The sequence below is a fragment of the Zophobas morio genome, unplaced genomic scaffold (assembly GCF_036711695.1).
Source record: "Zophobas morio isolate AGI-343-1 ecotype UQ-CSIRO unplaced genomic scaffold, CSIRO_AGI_Zmor_V1 ptg000093l, whole genome shotgun sequence".
Lineage (NCBI taxonomy): Eukaryota > Metazoa > Arthropoda > Insecta > Coleoptera > Tenebrionidae > Zophobas > Zophobas morio.
In genome coordinates, this window is record NW_026972198.1 from 177,149 (window position 1) to 193,282 (window position 16,134).

Here is a 16,134-nt window from a genome sequence, read left to right on the forward strand (position 1 = left end):
GTGTCGTTATTTCTGTGTCAAGTGTAAGCACCTGCGTCATAGGTAATGTCTTAAACAAACAAATTGTTATGACTGAGACGATTCAGAAAGTGTTTCCTACTTCAGGTCATGCAAGTGAGCAGCCTGGTAAAACCATAGGGCGCCTGTAATAGATCGCAGCAGTCTATTTTAAATCGCATGAAGTCGCTTAATTTTTAGTTGTCTAGCATACGAACACGCCATGGTTGCATAAGTTAAAACTCGGAAGATTAATTTGCAATAAAGCTAAGTTTGTCGCTCATTGACAAGGAATTCTTTTCACACAAGGAGAAATCGTTCTTGAAAAGCTTACTTCGCTTTGTTAATGGGATAGTTAAATAATAATGGCACAAATATTGCTTGTCGGCCCAAACACCCAGGTATCTGATTTCTGTGTGCCAAGAAACTGCTTGGCTGCAAAGTGGTATAATAAATGCTTTCGTTTTAAATCTTCTCTTTGCTACAAATATAGCTTTGCTCTAAAGAAGGTTAATTACAATTCGCCACTGATCAAATCATACCTTAAGTTAGAAACATACATTTGCACGCGTTTTAAAGCTGGAGGAGAGTTGGAGTAACGCGTAGATACAACGCAAACCGTGGAGAGGTACTTCCAGGTCTAGTAATGTCCGGCCTGTATAAAGCAAACAAGGTGGTAGATAGCAGCTAATTTTGTGGGACTCTCATAGTCAGTTCTTTTATAGATGAGCTGGCATTTCTCACTTTGACATGATACGTCAGTAGGTGCAAAAAAGACTGAAGAAGCGAAAGAATATGACGTTGTATTCTCAGTAAAGATATTTTCATTAAAATCCAGCTTGCCATACCTTATCAATTTGCTTTTTCCACATCTATTATGCACATCTCGACTTATTGTCATTATACCCTTTTGTGATGTGTTCGGAAAAACGCAAAAGCTATTGTGTAGTAGAGTACTCCCTTTGAAATCCAAACTAAATCTCGGGTAAACAATTAGTTCTCTAAACAAACTTTCCAACAGTCAAAGTGTTACAGCTTCTTCTCCTATTATGTCAATACTTGATAAAACACTTCTAGAATGGTAGCTCTATGAAGGACACTTTAATTTTGTAAATGACCCGACTGCTGCCGTTTACCATCGTTCAGGAAATGTACAGAACTCAAAAGAATGGTTAATAAGTGAAACTAAGTCCTTAATTGGTGTCTCAGGCAGGTGTTTAAACATTTCGTTTGCTTACACATCAGAATTTGGCGCTTCTGTAGTATGTAAAAGGTTTATAACTAATAGCACTTATTCGTATCGATATCTCAAATTATTTCTCGACAGTTGTTACTGCGATTAGCTCTATTTTCGTTCTCAGGAGCTACTTCTTTTGTGATCTTGCAATGAATTAATAAACTTTACACGAAAACTTTCCGCATTAACATGGTATTCAAAGGTATAATCGGCCCCATTATTAAGGAGGGTTTTGCGATTTCTTATGGGTTTAACAAATCGTTAGCAAGAGGTAGGATTTATGAAATATTCAAGCTCCGCAAGTTTCATATCCCAAGTTTCATTGCGCAACTTGATGAAGTACTTGCATCTTTTGACTGGGGTTTCTGGAGGTTACGTACTTACGGTTTTGTCACCTTCTTAAGTTAAGGATTCAATTTCCTCAAATAAGAGTGTTTTGAGCGGAGAGGTCGTTTTTGTAACGAAAGCTTTCTATGTGCCCGTAATCGCTATTTTAAATTTATTCCAGTTCGTATACCTTCATAAGTAATTCAGAGGGTTAGACTCTAGAAGCCAGTTTCGTATAATACAAGGGGTGATCCGAGGGAAGAAGTACTAGCGTTCAAGTTTGAGACAACCGTATGTTTTTTGTAATGAGAATATCAAGAATATTTGAAGTGCCCTTTTCTAGCTATGCTTGTTAGTTCTTATAGGAGGGGAATCAAGGTAACCTATTTTTTCAGCATAGTTGTAGAGTTCGGTTCAATTATAATTTCATACTTAACCTTTCCAAGAAAAATTTTTGCAGTTTGAAGCGCCGCCAAATATTACAGCTTCACGCGGTCAAGGGCAGAGTTCAGTGCTTAAGGTAACAAAGGCAGTTCTGGGACCTTATACCAAGAGGTAATAATTACTGTTCCCAGGACATGAAGATTGATATTAATAGCCCCTTCTTCAATAATTTAAGTTAACCGGCGGTATGAATAATTGTGCTATCTGCTTTTTAATAAAAACGGCTGCTCCACCTTCTATTGATATGTCCTGCCATGCCGGTAGAGCACGTAACTAGGGAAATTCATTAGATGTGCTAATTTTCGATGAGTTTCACTTATTAAAACACTATTAACTCTTTGGCTATCAAAAAACTGTGAAACTCTTCTCTTTTGAATAGATGAGTGTCCGCGTTCTAAAGTAATATGCGAACATATTCAAGCTGGCGATGAGAGGTTATCTTTAACGACTTAAGAAGATCGTTTAACATTCTTGCCATTGCTTGAATTGGCGTTGGGAGATATTTAATTTTAGATTTTTTAATTTGTCTTCATATACGGCAGATGCGTAGCTCTTCTTGTTGACTGGTTAAATTACTTTTTGATAAAGTTAGTAATTTTGAGTATTTTTAAGAGGAACAATTATTTATCTGTGAATTCGTCCTCTTGACGAAGTAGACATATTTAAATCTCTCCAAGTTCCCTTAAAATTGAAATTCTTTTAATTAAATGTATCAAATATAAGGGTTTGCTAGCTCGAGGGTATATAGTATTCCTCTACAATTTAAAGTGTTTTGGCAGACGTTGGCCCGAATTTTATTATTACTGTTATTTGTGTATTTATATATAACCGCTCTTGGTTTTGGGTGTTTCTCGAGAGAGTGCTAGATTATTAAATTGACTAACTAAAGTTTCTTTTAATCCTCCGGTTTCCTATATTATTTTTTACTTTATAATATACTAATCCTCGACACTATTAACTTGAAAAATCATTAATTTGGCTTCTAACCACTGGGAAATACGTGAATATGAAAGGTAGGTTACTTCGAAGTTAAAATTTATTTAAAAAGGGAACTTAATAAAGCCAAAATAAGGTATGCAAAGGATATAAAAAATGTAATTATTATAATTTTAGGTGGTAATGCGAAAGTTACTTAAAAGTTAGAGTTCAGACTGGAAGTTAAAAACTGATCAAGTAGTAATAACCGTAGTAGGTTTATCTCGTTAGAGTAATTCCTGCAAGTTGTATGAAAATAATGTATTTTAGTAAATAAGGACAATAAAGTTGATAGAAATTATACTCGTGTTTCGTTGAAAACTTGTGTCTCTGGATCGAATTTATTGTCTAATAAGTGTTAAATAGGTTATAGTAAAGCGAGCGCATACTCATTACTTATATTAAACAAAAAAAAAGGTATATAGCGTACTTGGTGGGTCTCATTACGGTACTATCAGAAGTGTAGAAGCAAGTAAGTTTAGTATGAATAAACGTTCGACACGGCCTTCTCATCGAAATTGATTTTTTACTTGGAAGGGGTTATTATGAGTTATTCACTAAAAATTTATGAAGTTAGCAATGAAATAGGAATCGTGAAATGGTTTAAACTGGAAAAATGTTCATGGTAGGGAGATGCCCCAAGAAGAAAAAGAAGAAGACAGTTACATTTATGGTGAGAAAATGAAAGGTGAACTGTATCGTAATGACTTCGCCGATATCGACAGAAAGGAAAGTGGGATTCCGATTGATGACTGGTAAAATCGTTAATGAGGCTATGTAAATAGGTAAGCGATTACTGAGAAAGGGATCATTAATGAGATTGTAGCCGCTCAGGTATTGAGCGGAAAGGTAAGTTTGGTGTGTAATAAAGGATGAACTAAAGCTGAACTTAGTACAACGTGAACCGAAAAACATCTAGTTATTGGGATCTTTAGAGTTTTCTAAGATTAAAATTGGAAATACTGGCACGTGACAGTCCCTAAATTAGGTTTGGATAAAGCTGAAAATCATTTACAGCGTACACCCGAGGCCTATATGAAAGTAATGGTTTCAGAAGTTTAAATGAAAAGTGCTTATAAATCAATATACTTTGCCCAACTAGAAGTTAATTAATATAAAAGCGAGAAACAACAGTTATTTCACTATCCTGTATAATGCTAAAGAATTCTATTTGCTAGAGTTAGATAAAGGAAGTAGAAAACATGTTTTTTATTAACCGAACGAACGTACATTGCACTGGACTACCTTTAGGGAATGTTGATGTAATACTTGTTTTTAGAAAGGGATGGACGCCATACCCTCTGGGCTTAAAGACTTCTACAGTTCGGTCAATGATTGCTTAATATGTAGGGAAACTAAGTGAGGACATCATAGTTATTTGTGTAACTTGGTTACTAGATATAAATAGTTTAATGCCAAATTAAGGATGAAAGAGAAATTTAAATTTTAAAAAAAATGTTCTTTAATGTGAAAAGTTTTAAAATTTTAAAGGATTTGAATGTAGTAGCGTACTTTAAAGACAACGACGGAGACTTCAAAGGCAGAAGTAGCCCTATTATCCTAAAATAGTATGATGAATAGGGGAAAGAAAATAGGTTATCGCTTTTGAACTTGTAAAAAGATTTTAAATAGTAATTTTCAACAACTTCTCTGCCTAGTCAGAAAATAAACTTCAACCCCAGCAGGAAATGAGTAATGATCAAAAGACAAATTGTAGAAGGTTTGATCCGTACAGGTGAGTGTAGGCTCTCTAAAAGGGCTATATCCAGTAATTTTACCTACCTAGCCTCGAATTGGTTTGACGAAAACCCCCTTGCTTTCCAATAAAGTATCATAGGAAATTTTCCCTTATTTTTTTCAATTATTTTGGCTTGTTTGAGTTAAAAATTGAGTCGCTTATTGATTTGGAAATTTGTGTGCTTATTGCTTCCTTTAGAAAGTTAGCAAAAATATGTTTGATAATAATCTTATTTAACTATAACACAAGGATTTTTTGTAGTGTGTTATTTTAAAGACATTTTGTCTCCACTAAGGGTTGGCAACGAAGACGTTATAGTAGCACGTCAAATATTTTAATTTAATTAAAGTGGCACCCTGGAACAAAAAGGTTGGCTACCGTTGAGCAACAATATGCCCTCAAGTGCAACAGACCTGAATTTTTAAGCCAAAAATAGTAAAAATATTTGAATTTTTAATTGCTTTATATTTAAATTTCACAAAGTCTGGAGTACAATTCTTTCACTTTACGGCGATACACTTTCTGATCCTCGCATAATTGCACTAAGCGAGAAAACTAATTTTTTTTTTTATAAGCTCAATTAATAATATTACCAATAGTGTGTAATTTTTCCTGTATTTGAACGTTGAACAGTTCGTACCTTTCCATGTTGTCGCGTTCTAAAACTTCCACGTGGTCTTTCATGTTTTGCCAAAATGTATTTTGTGCTTCTTGAATGTGCTGACGAAGTTCTAAAACATTCGCATTGTAAAGGTTATAAAGTTTTAAGGGCTAAAAATTTATAATAAAAGAACCTTCGAGCATAATAATGTCAGACTCTCGTTTAGCATTGACTCTTTCTATCAAATGATTGAGTTCTTGAATTAATTTTCTGGCTCCCTCGTGGTCAATAAGAGGGCTCGAAGAATTGTTATTAGATAAGGTATAGGTAGATTTGAAGAAAAAAACAATTCTTACTTCCTATTTTAAAGGTCTCTTTTACCGTATAAAGAACAAATCATTGGAAGAATAAAGTTATGTTTACAATATATAGTATAGATAACCAGCGTTTATATATAGTGCACGGGGAGAAGGCTAATGATTAAGTGAATTTTTTAGGCATACTAGATGTCTGGAGGGTAGGATTATTTAATCGGTTAAAAATTTATTAATTTTCCATCCTGGGTAAAAGTAAGATGAAAGCCAAGGGTAACAATTTGGTGTTAGGAACTATACCTCCAACATTATGCTAACAAAACTCTCACATAAAGGCAACTAAGCCCTCCATAGGGATAAATAAAAAATAATAGATTTGTTAACTGTTGGACTACAGAGGTGATCAGCCGAGCGTGGCAAAAACTAAAAATTATATATAATTACAGATCCGCAGACGCATGATCCAAAATAATTTCCTTCTCAATGGATGCTTTTGATATTGCTTCTAGTCCTTTATGATTAACACTCATCAGGATTATAAAAATAACTATACGTAATAGTTAAAACAACATTTCTAACATAAAAAAATAGAACCTTACTAAGTCCTTATTACTAGATCATATAATAATTTATAAATATTATCTATTACAATAGTTTTAATTATTTAAGTTATGCGATGCAATTTTAAGTGCTTTGAAAATTGTAATAGTTGGTTTTCAAAAAGAGAGCATTACTATAATACCTATTACTTGAACTGGTTGATCCATTGACTTATCTTTATTATTATAATATAGTTTAATCAAAGGAATTACATAAAAGTTGTATTACTTTGTAATAGGGGATTCTAATATATACCTTTTTTTTTGGCGGAATTTTTTTTTTTTTTAATGTTCACCTACCAAAATTTTTAAAGAATAGAGCAAAACGTTTTTATAAGGTAAAGCAACCTCAACTACGTTATATCCTAGGAAAACCCATATTTGATCAAAAGATATCACGGTGGAAGAACTTTAATCTTAACCTTGGGAAAGATTTAATGGAAAAAATCTAAAGAAAGTGTTGGGCACCTTTTATGCGCGCCAAAAATAAAAATTTAAGGCGTTAAACATAGCTAAACTGAGATTATATAAACACTCAAGTGAAAATCTCACAAAAAACTTTTAAAGGCTAAAAGATATTTAGAACCTTTATTAGGTGTTGCTGCATTGGCACTTATGAAATTCTACGCTCTTCAAAGACCCTTTTATGATTAAGATGAAAAGTCAAAAGGCTATAAGTGTAGAATAACTTCATCTTATAGATTTATAAAAACATTTCGCAGCTGGCTAAGGGCCTTGTTTTTTTTTTTTCCAGATAAGCTCGTTAACTATATTACTGATCTACTTATTCCTTAATGAGTTTAAAAATAGACTAGAAAGCTTAGCTAACTGTTTAAAATCCTATTGTTTTATAGAACTCGGTTGTAGTATACTCCGAACTGTGGAAAAAATGCTTAGTGCAATTTGTCACCCTAACTTCCTGTAATCGTTCCAAAGTAGGTGTGTTAGCTACTAACCAGAGTCAGCTTTATAAAGGAAACAAGTCTCACCAAAGTTTTACGTAAGGTTCAAAAGGATTTATCTGACCACCTCTGCGGAGAGTAGATCCGCAGTAAGGAGTGCCAGATATTAGTACGCATAAGCTGTGGCGAGTAATCAGTTACAAGAAAAGTCTCACCAAAGATTTCCTTATACAACGCAAAAACGTGGTAGGACGAGCTCAAGTATCCTCTGATGATAATAGCCAAGTAACAACATAGAATCTAACATCTAATATAGAATTTAAGCGAACCCCAGGATTTTACCAGTTTTTAAAGCAAATCTTATGGAGTGGAATATTAAGTCACTAACACCACCTTTTTTACTTCGCGGAGCAGCCCAAATCTGAGCTCAGAGCTTACCTAAAATTAGGCACCATAATCAATATTTTTCGCTTGTTAAGCACGAGTTTTAAAGAAACACGAGACTATTAGAACCAGAAACTGTGATCTGAACCGACGGGAACCGTTACATTAATTTTATGCGTTAATGATCTGACTACTAAGCTGCGTTCACAACATACACTTTGGCTAATGAATTCCGTACACATTTTCTAGAGAAGCTAACTGGTTGAATAAGATTATAAGTTTTAATAAAAGTTATTGCCGTAGCACTGCGGTTAGAATTTGGCGCAGCCTTCTCTTCAATCTTTTACAGTTGCACATTTATTCGCCATTATAAACTGAATAATTTGTCGAACGGAAGTGTGTACTTAATTCTAGGACGTATCCTATCAACCTATTAGTCAACCATGCTTTTGTAAACTGCCGGAAAGTTTTGCCTCAAGAAGAATTAATGAATTTTTTTTTAAAGCATTACCATCATGCAAATTTTTGTTTAATAAGATATTTGATCTAAGATAATCTATTTTACGGCCCAATACTATTTTGAAAGTTTCTTAATATATTTTATATTTAAAATTACACCCAGTTAAAGTAAGCTATAAATTTCTAGCGTTAATAATTATTTTTTACATAACTTGTTTTCCAGATTTTACCTTATTGAAAATATATATTTTATTTGATAAAGATTAGGAGGGAATTCTAGAATTTTTTCTAATTTTTATGTATACATCTTGTATATTTATTTAATATTTTTTTTATACTTGTATTCACTTTACTTATTGATTTTAATTTTTATTTATTCCAAATTTTAGAAAAAATTGGGAAAGAAGTTATATACTTAAGGTTTATAAGAATTTATTATTTGTTGGAGTTAACTCTTAATCACGTGCTTAAACAGGCGTCTATATAAGTACTTCATACAATGTGCTTATACCACGGGACGTCTTTATTTTTGTCCCACATTTTTTATTTCTCCCTGAAGGTAACACCCTTCCTCTACGAAACAACAAAAACGACCGCACCTCTTTTTCCTCTCAGATAAAAAATCTGTGGCTCTGCCCACGGCAAGCCCTCAAGTTGAAGTCGAAGATCCTCTTTCTCAAGCCCTTGCGCTCCGAAAGTCCGTATCTTTAGACTCATGCGCTTTAGTAGCCCTTCCTACGAGTTTCCCATGGAGGCTCTGTCGAATTTTTGGCGAATATTAAGGTGAACTCAAATACTAATCCTTTTTCGTACTTAGACGGAAAGAACTTTTCAGCCTGGAAGGGAAGGTTTCCTGTGCTAGTCACTGTAAATGTATGTGATTAGAATGAACCCTATATGGCTCACACTGCGGTGCTTGCAAAACACTACGCCCGCGCTGCCAGTCCCCTTATCCTCTCCTTCGGCGATCAGACAATTAATTACGTACTCACCACGGAGACCCCACGCTAAGTATGGAAATCGCTTCTTTTACAGCCCGAGAGGAAATCGACCCAACGCCGATTCTACCTCAAACACTAATTGTACCGCTTAAGCCAGTCAGACTACTCAAGTGTACAGAAATACGCAAAGGAAGTGAGGATGACTGCGTCACAGTAACCTACATTTCTAAGAGGTACTTAATTAGTGACGATGGCATGTTGGTCGCTTTCCATAAGCGGTCTACCAGACGAACGCCCCAGCCTCATTCATATCATCTAATCCCAAACTGAGCCTTCTTTTTTAGCTCGCTATTACGGCGATTTTCGATAGGACCTTAAAATGGCCAACTAGAGTGACAATGCGAATACTGTGCCTACCGCTTGGAGGGGACACGGGAAGAGAGAGAGGAGAAGAGGAAGAAACAATGGCATTTGTTGGGGCTGCAACAAAAGTTTCTCGAAGTGTTGTACCAAGTGGCCGAAGTGTTCATGATCAGGATAAGCCTCAGCAAACTGCCGTCTGTGTAATTCTTGCGAGACATACTTTCTCATGCAAGAATGACTTGAGACCATAGGTAACAATGGTGTGGATCTACACACTGCAATTAATAATCGCTTAGGGGGATGAGTAATTTCAGTTATGCACAAACCAAGGCCCCCTTGGATCTCTGGTACCGTCGCCTTGGACATAATCAGAAACGTTTGCTGATGGGCATGTTAAAGAATAATACCGCCGATAATTCAAGTATCACGTAAACTGGTGAAGCCACTTTGTGTTAAAGTTGCCAATCAGCTAAAGGATACCATTGAACTTTGCGCACGAAAACTCCTTGAAAGCTACACGGGTTTATGAAATAGTGTACTTCGATATTTTGCGACTAATGACTCCTGTAGCGTACTCTGTTATAGATTTGTCTTGTCTTTTGTCTGTGCTTTTACAGAGAGGTTAATTTGGTACCTGTTGACACAAAGAGTGATGTTTCCAAGGTTATACTTGATCCCGTCCGACGGTGTAATAAGTCTTATTAAAATGGTAAGGTAACTTTTTATTGTAACAATGCACAGAAATTTTTATTTCGAGGACTCGTCGACGATTAACCTTTAAAGGATCATTGTTCCCAAAGCATAATGGAATTGTTAAAAGGAACAATCAGAAGTATTTAAGACAGTGAGAGCTATGTTATATGATTCTAATTTAAAAAAGTACCTTTACGGAGGATCTCTATTTTAAAGTGCACAAATCAAGAATTGTGTAAGTACCAGTCGTGTCGTCCACTCTACTACTTATATCAATTAATACATTCACTTAAGCAGGGCATGAAAAGTTTTTGTCTTTTTGGAACGAGAGCTTATACTCTGAACTATCCTCTGGGTGGATAGCTTGGGGATCGAAGCACTAAAAGATTTCCATCACTCTGTACCCGAAGAAATACAAATTTAAAATGTAGGGCCTCAAAGCTTTTAAAATACTAAGCATTATAGATGTAACCTTTGATGAGCCTTTGTATCCCAAAATACAATGCGTCCACCCGCAAACTCGGATGCTACACCTACTGGGTTAGTAACACTTGACACGGCAAAAGAAAAATAAGAAAAATTGATAAATAAGTAAAGTATTTATATTTTCTTTGTAATTTTTTATAAAAAAATAAATAGTATAATAAAACTACTTTATAACTATTAATTTTAAAAAAATAAGTAACTGAAAAAAATAACTTCTAAAATAAATATATAAATAATTTTACTTGATAATTTTTTTTTACATATATATGAAAATATGGTAAAAGTATTTATAATAATAATTTATAATCAACTGCTTAAAAATTTTCTTTTTTAAAATAAGTAATAGAAAAATAAATAAAAATAATAAACTGTTTTATAATTTTTTTAAATAAAATAAATAATAGTTAATAAAAGTCGTAAACAATCAACTCTGCTTTATAAATTATTAATAAAAAATAATAATAAATAATAATAGAAAATCAACTGCTTTATAACTTCTAAAAAATAAGTAAGAGAAAATAATAATAAAAATAATATATAATCAACTGCTATATTATCTGTTTCTAACTTTTTTCCTAAAATAATATAAAAATAAATAATTATAATAATAAAAGTTTACATCATTTATAAAAAAGCAAAAAGTATAAACAAGAATAAAAGAAAGTTTATCTTTAATACTTTATATACAATAAGCGCGTGACGGAAGCTTAGAGAGCCGTAGTGCATATGCTCGCCTGATAATAAAATATATATCATAAAAAATTACATTATAAAAGAAATTTGGGCTTCATTACAAAGTTAGAAGTTTTCATTAATATAAAATTGGTATTTTATTACAAATATGACTATTTGGGTTATATTTAGTGTTCTTTTATATTAAAAAGTTATTTTTATTTTTTATATTTTTTTATTAACAGTTCATATATAAATGAAATATAATAGGTCAAATAAAATCTTTACAAAAAATATTCACAGAACAGTTGGTAGATTTTGAAATTCTAATGCAAAAATATAATGATTGCGACAATAACTAATAAATCTTTTTTAGAAGTTTCTAAATTTTTATAATAATTTTGTAACTAAAAAATTTAAGAGAACATTAGAAATTTTGTTATTTTTTTAAGCCAGTACCACTATTTATATAATTATTATTACTTGTATAATAATTACTAAAAATATATGTACTTAATTAAAAAAAAATTGTTTTATATTAAAATAAGCTATTGAATAAATAATAAAAACCAATTTTTATATAAATATACATGTATATATACTATTAATACAGAGGATAAAAAATTAGTAAACAAACTTTAATTCTTAAAGAATTAACAATAAAAAAAATCAATATTTTTATAATAAACAAAATAAAAATAAATATATAAAATAAAAATTAGTTTTATACAAAATAATAAATTTAAAAATCTTTAAATAACGTTAAATAAAAAATTTATCAAAAAAGCATTTTAATAATTTACATATAAATTTTTCTATAACTAGCTATTAATTTTTAATAATACAATTTACTTATATAAAATACAAATAAAAAAAATTCTAAAAAAAAAATTATAATATCTGACTATAATTATAATTTTATTATAAAAAAATATTTATTTTACTTTCATACAATTTTTATTTTTATTTTTACTTCTACATCTAATATTATTTATTGTCAACTTCATAAAAAATTAATAAAATTTCAATATATACACATGTATGTCATATACTTTATCATAACTTCCTCTGAAAAAATAAAAAATCTAATATAAATTTTTTATAACAGAAAAATTCTAACTTTTCAATAATATTAATGAATGGAAAATTTGAATGAAAAAAAAAAAAAACACCTTTTTTTAAGGTGTACGGATCCATCATTTCAAAAAAAGTCATGCACTTAAGAAACTTTTCAATAAACTGTCATAAGTATTTTATTAGTACTGTAACGTGTATTAATATTGAAATTATAATCAGTATAACTACTATTAATACTAGTTTTCTCATTATTATTGCTGTTATTATAATCATTAATCTTGTGTTAATTTATCATTATTATTACTAAGTACACCTATAAAGACTTCGTAGTTAGGTTTTATCATTTTTTTTGTGTACTACAACATATAAAAATGAATCAACTAACCAGTAAAAAATTTTCAATTATTAATAAAAATACATAAAATAAGTTTTATTATTTACTTTTATATAAAAAAATATTATTATTTATAACAACATAAAATATTTTTTAAAAAAGAATTTTCATATGAATTATTTACCATTAATAGTATTTTGTACGTAAACATAATTGTTAAATATAAATGTTATATTAAGTATAATAACTATAACAAATATTAAAGTTTTATATAAATATTAATAAAATAACATAGTCTGCACTATCAAAAAACTCAAGATGTTGACAATAGTATATAATACTTCCATATATAATAAAAGATTATGAAAAAAACCGAATCGTAGCGGTCGCTTAAAATATAATGAGAGACATGGTCCAAATCCTGAAGTTTTTAATAATAATAATAATAATAAATTTCTTTAAAAAAAACTATACAAAAATTGATGTTTACTTTTATTAATAAATATACTTAAACTAATTAAAACATTCGTAAAACAAAGCTATACACATAAATATACTGAAAGAAAAATACAATGATAAAAAAAATTGATAAAAAGAGAAAGAGTATTTAAGAATTATTATAAAAAGTTTATTATTAATATCATTAAAATGTAGAAAAATATTTCCAACAAAACAAAAAATATTTAATAAAATTATTATAATATTTATTTATAAGAAAAAATATTGTACAAGGTATCCATTCTTAATAAAACCAAAATACAAAAATGTAAAGTATAACTTATTAATAATGAAAAATCGTATATAAAAATAATTTATAAAAAAACGAAAATTATTAGTAAAATTGATATAATTTTTTATTGTGTAATAAAGAAAAAGGTATACGAAATTATTTTATATAGAACAAAAATGAATAATAATATTAATAAAATTTTTATTAATGAAAAAATGGAAATAAAATATTTTCATACAAAAAAATGAATGGAAAAGTTAATATGTTTTTATTAATAAAAAAAGTTGTACAGAGAATGAAATAGTATATAAATACATTTTTTATTAATATAAAAAATTGTTCAGAAGATAATTTAATTCAAAAACGAAAATAAAGAAATAGTACAAAAAATATTTTTATAGATCAAAAAAATTAATTAGTAAAATTAATATAATTTTCATAATAAAATATAGTACAAAATATTTTATAAAAAAATTAAAATACTTAGTAAAATAAATTTAATTTAGATTATTAATAATAACTGTACAAAAAATAGTTTATAATTTCTAATTATAATCAAAATAATAAAAGCTGTACAAAAATTAAGCACTAAAAAATAATTTGTTCATAAAAAAGAAAAAAATTGAACTAAACAAAAATTTTTATGTATTTTTAATTAAAATAAAATTAATAAAAAATTGTACTAAAGAAATTTATTAAAAAAATGATATAATTTCAGTCTATAAGAATAATAAAAATTGTTAAAAATATAATATCGTACAATTTAAATTTGTAATAATAATGAATGTACAGAATAATATATAAGATAGAAAAAGAAAATGATAAAATTAATATATAAAAAGAGCACAGGATAGCCTTATATGGATATTAAAAATATATATAAATATACTTTATATTAAAAAATTTACTTTATATAATAGTTTATTTATTAATAATAAAAAATATAGAGAGATAAACTTTACACCAATAAATTTTTTTAACAATAGTTTCAATGTAAACATTTTAAAAATATATTGAACTAATAAAACTCGTATTAAAAGAATTTATAAAGAAATGAAGCCTTTTTAATATTAAAAATACATATACAGAAAGTATATTTTATATAAAAAGTTTTTAATATTAATAACAAATATATATATAAAGTATATCTTCTATATTAAAAATTATAAATAAGTCATATAATAATAATTTAATATAAAATAAAATATATTTTATAATAAAAAAAATCATTAAAAAATAAAAATTTAATATCGGCAGCTTAAAAATTTGCACAAAAAATATTTTAATTTCATAAATATAATTATAGAAAAAATATTAAAAATAATAATATTTCACTATCAGTTGAAAATATTAACAAAAAATATACTTTATACTTAAAAATTTTATGGTATTATACTTTTCTGTCACCATGTAAAGAATATATACTAATAAAAACTTTATACCAAAGATTTATAAATATTCATTAGTTTCAAAATAAATATTAAAAGAAAAATATATAAAATATACTTTATATTAAAAAAATCATAAAATATTAATAGTTTCCATGTTAATATCTATATGAATTACGATATTATAGAAAGTTATAAATAATAAGAGTTGAAATAATAAATTAAAAAAAAAGTTATTTTATATAATTTAAATAAAAAGAATAACAATATAAACAAATTTAAAAAAAAAAGAAACTTTTTATAATAACATTAAAAATTGTATAAATAAATAAACATTTACATTATAAAACAAATATACATTAAATAAATAATAATAAATTTGTATTAAATAATAAAAAAAACTAATCTTTTAATTTTTATTAGAATTCACAAAAAAATTGTAATCAACATTTTAAGGAATTTTTAGTACAAAAGTTTGCGTTGCTCTGAATAAAAATTTTACATATATCATGGAGAATTCTGGTTTAAAAATCCGTTGTTTTAGTCAATATTAGCGAAGTTCACTAAAAATTGTGACTTAATTTAATTTTTTAATTAATGAAATTATAAATTAAAATTTTTAGAGATTTATAAAATATAAGTTTTTATTTGTTGGTTCTCTAGAAAAAGTATTATAATAAATCACATAATTAAGTTTTTTATATGGCAAATCTCCTCTGCTACTTTGTTAGGTTTATCAAAATATAACAAATTGCACCGAAATCTTGACTTGCCAATAAAAAATAAATGGAAGGGTGTTAACTGAGCCTATTAAGTTTTAGAGTTAAAGTAAAGAATATACAAAGAATGCATTAAACGATCAACAATGAAATAAAACTTTAATAAATTATAAATAAAAATTTTAAGAAGTATAATAATAATAATAATAATAATAATAATAATAATAATAATAATAATAATAATAATAATAATAATAATAATAATAATGAAAACCCGAATAATTTCTGATACATGCATGTAATACGGCAAACTTCTTGTACAATCTATCGTTTCTATAATAAAAATAAATATATAAATAAACAAATACATAATAAAAGGCTCGCCTGTATCCGAATATTTATGAACGAGGTCTCCAATAGTATTCATGAAAACATCAAAGATAAGTTTTTTATTAGCGAGCTTCTTAACAACTTGAATTAAAATATCATTAAAAAGTTTGAAAAAAAAAGGGGCATCCAACCAACCAGAAGAAGTCGTGAATAACTGCACGCTTATGCTGCTTATGGACTCTTCTTGGGGCAGCTCGTCGCCTTCAACGGTGGATAACATCCTATAATTACTATGAAAAGTTTTTATTATATGAAGATAATTATGCATAAACTGGTATAACAATATTTTAATAAATAAATGTTTGGTGTTATAAAAGTTTTAGTAATAAAAAACCTTTTAAAAACTTTAATAGTGATACAAAAA

The 16,134-nt window shown here is 28.4% G+C and overlaps 2 long non-coding RNA genes across 10 annotated transcripts; one reads left to right on the forward strand and one right to left on the reverse strand.

Moving 5' to 3' along the window:
* Nucleotides 1-8,212: 8,212 nt before the first annotated feature.
* LOC135144286 (uncharacterized) lies at nt 8,213-12,352 on the forward strand. 9 transcript variants are annotated; one of them, XR_010283066.1, is made up of 11 exons: nt 8,213-8,276; nt 8,367-8,397; nt 8,453-8,536; nt 8,593-8,736; nt 8,795-9,532; nt 9,612-9,702; nt 9,751-9,969; nt 10,023-10,209; nt 10,272-10,374; nt 10,432-10,565; nt 12,241-12,352. It is a non-coding gene; the product is annotated as an uncharacterized LOC135144286 (long non-coding RNA). The 9 variants fall into 9 exon arrangements; XR_010283068.1 differs by having other exon boundaries at nt 10,023-10,113; nt 10,162-10,209; nt 10,269-10,565; XR_010283063.1 differs by having other exon boundaries at nt 10,023-10,113; nt 10,162-10,209; nt 10,272-10,565.
* On the reverse strand, nt 11,142-15,694 carry LOC135144322 (uncharacterized). Its single transcript, XR_010283084.1, has 4 exons — nt 15,655-15,694; nt 12,917-12,964; nt 12,305-12,371; nt 11,142-11,194 (listed from the first exon to the last, which is right to left on the reverse strand). It is a non-coding gene; the product is annotated as an uncharacterized LOC135144322 (long non-coding RNA).
* Nucleotides 15,695-16,134: the final 440 nt, after the last annotated feature.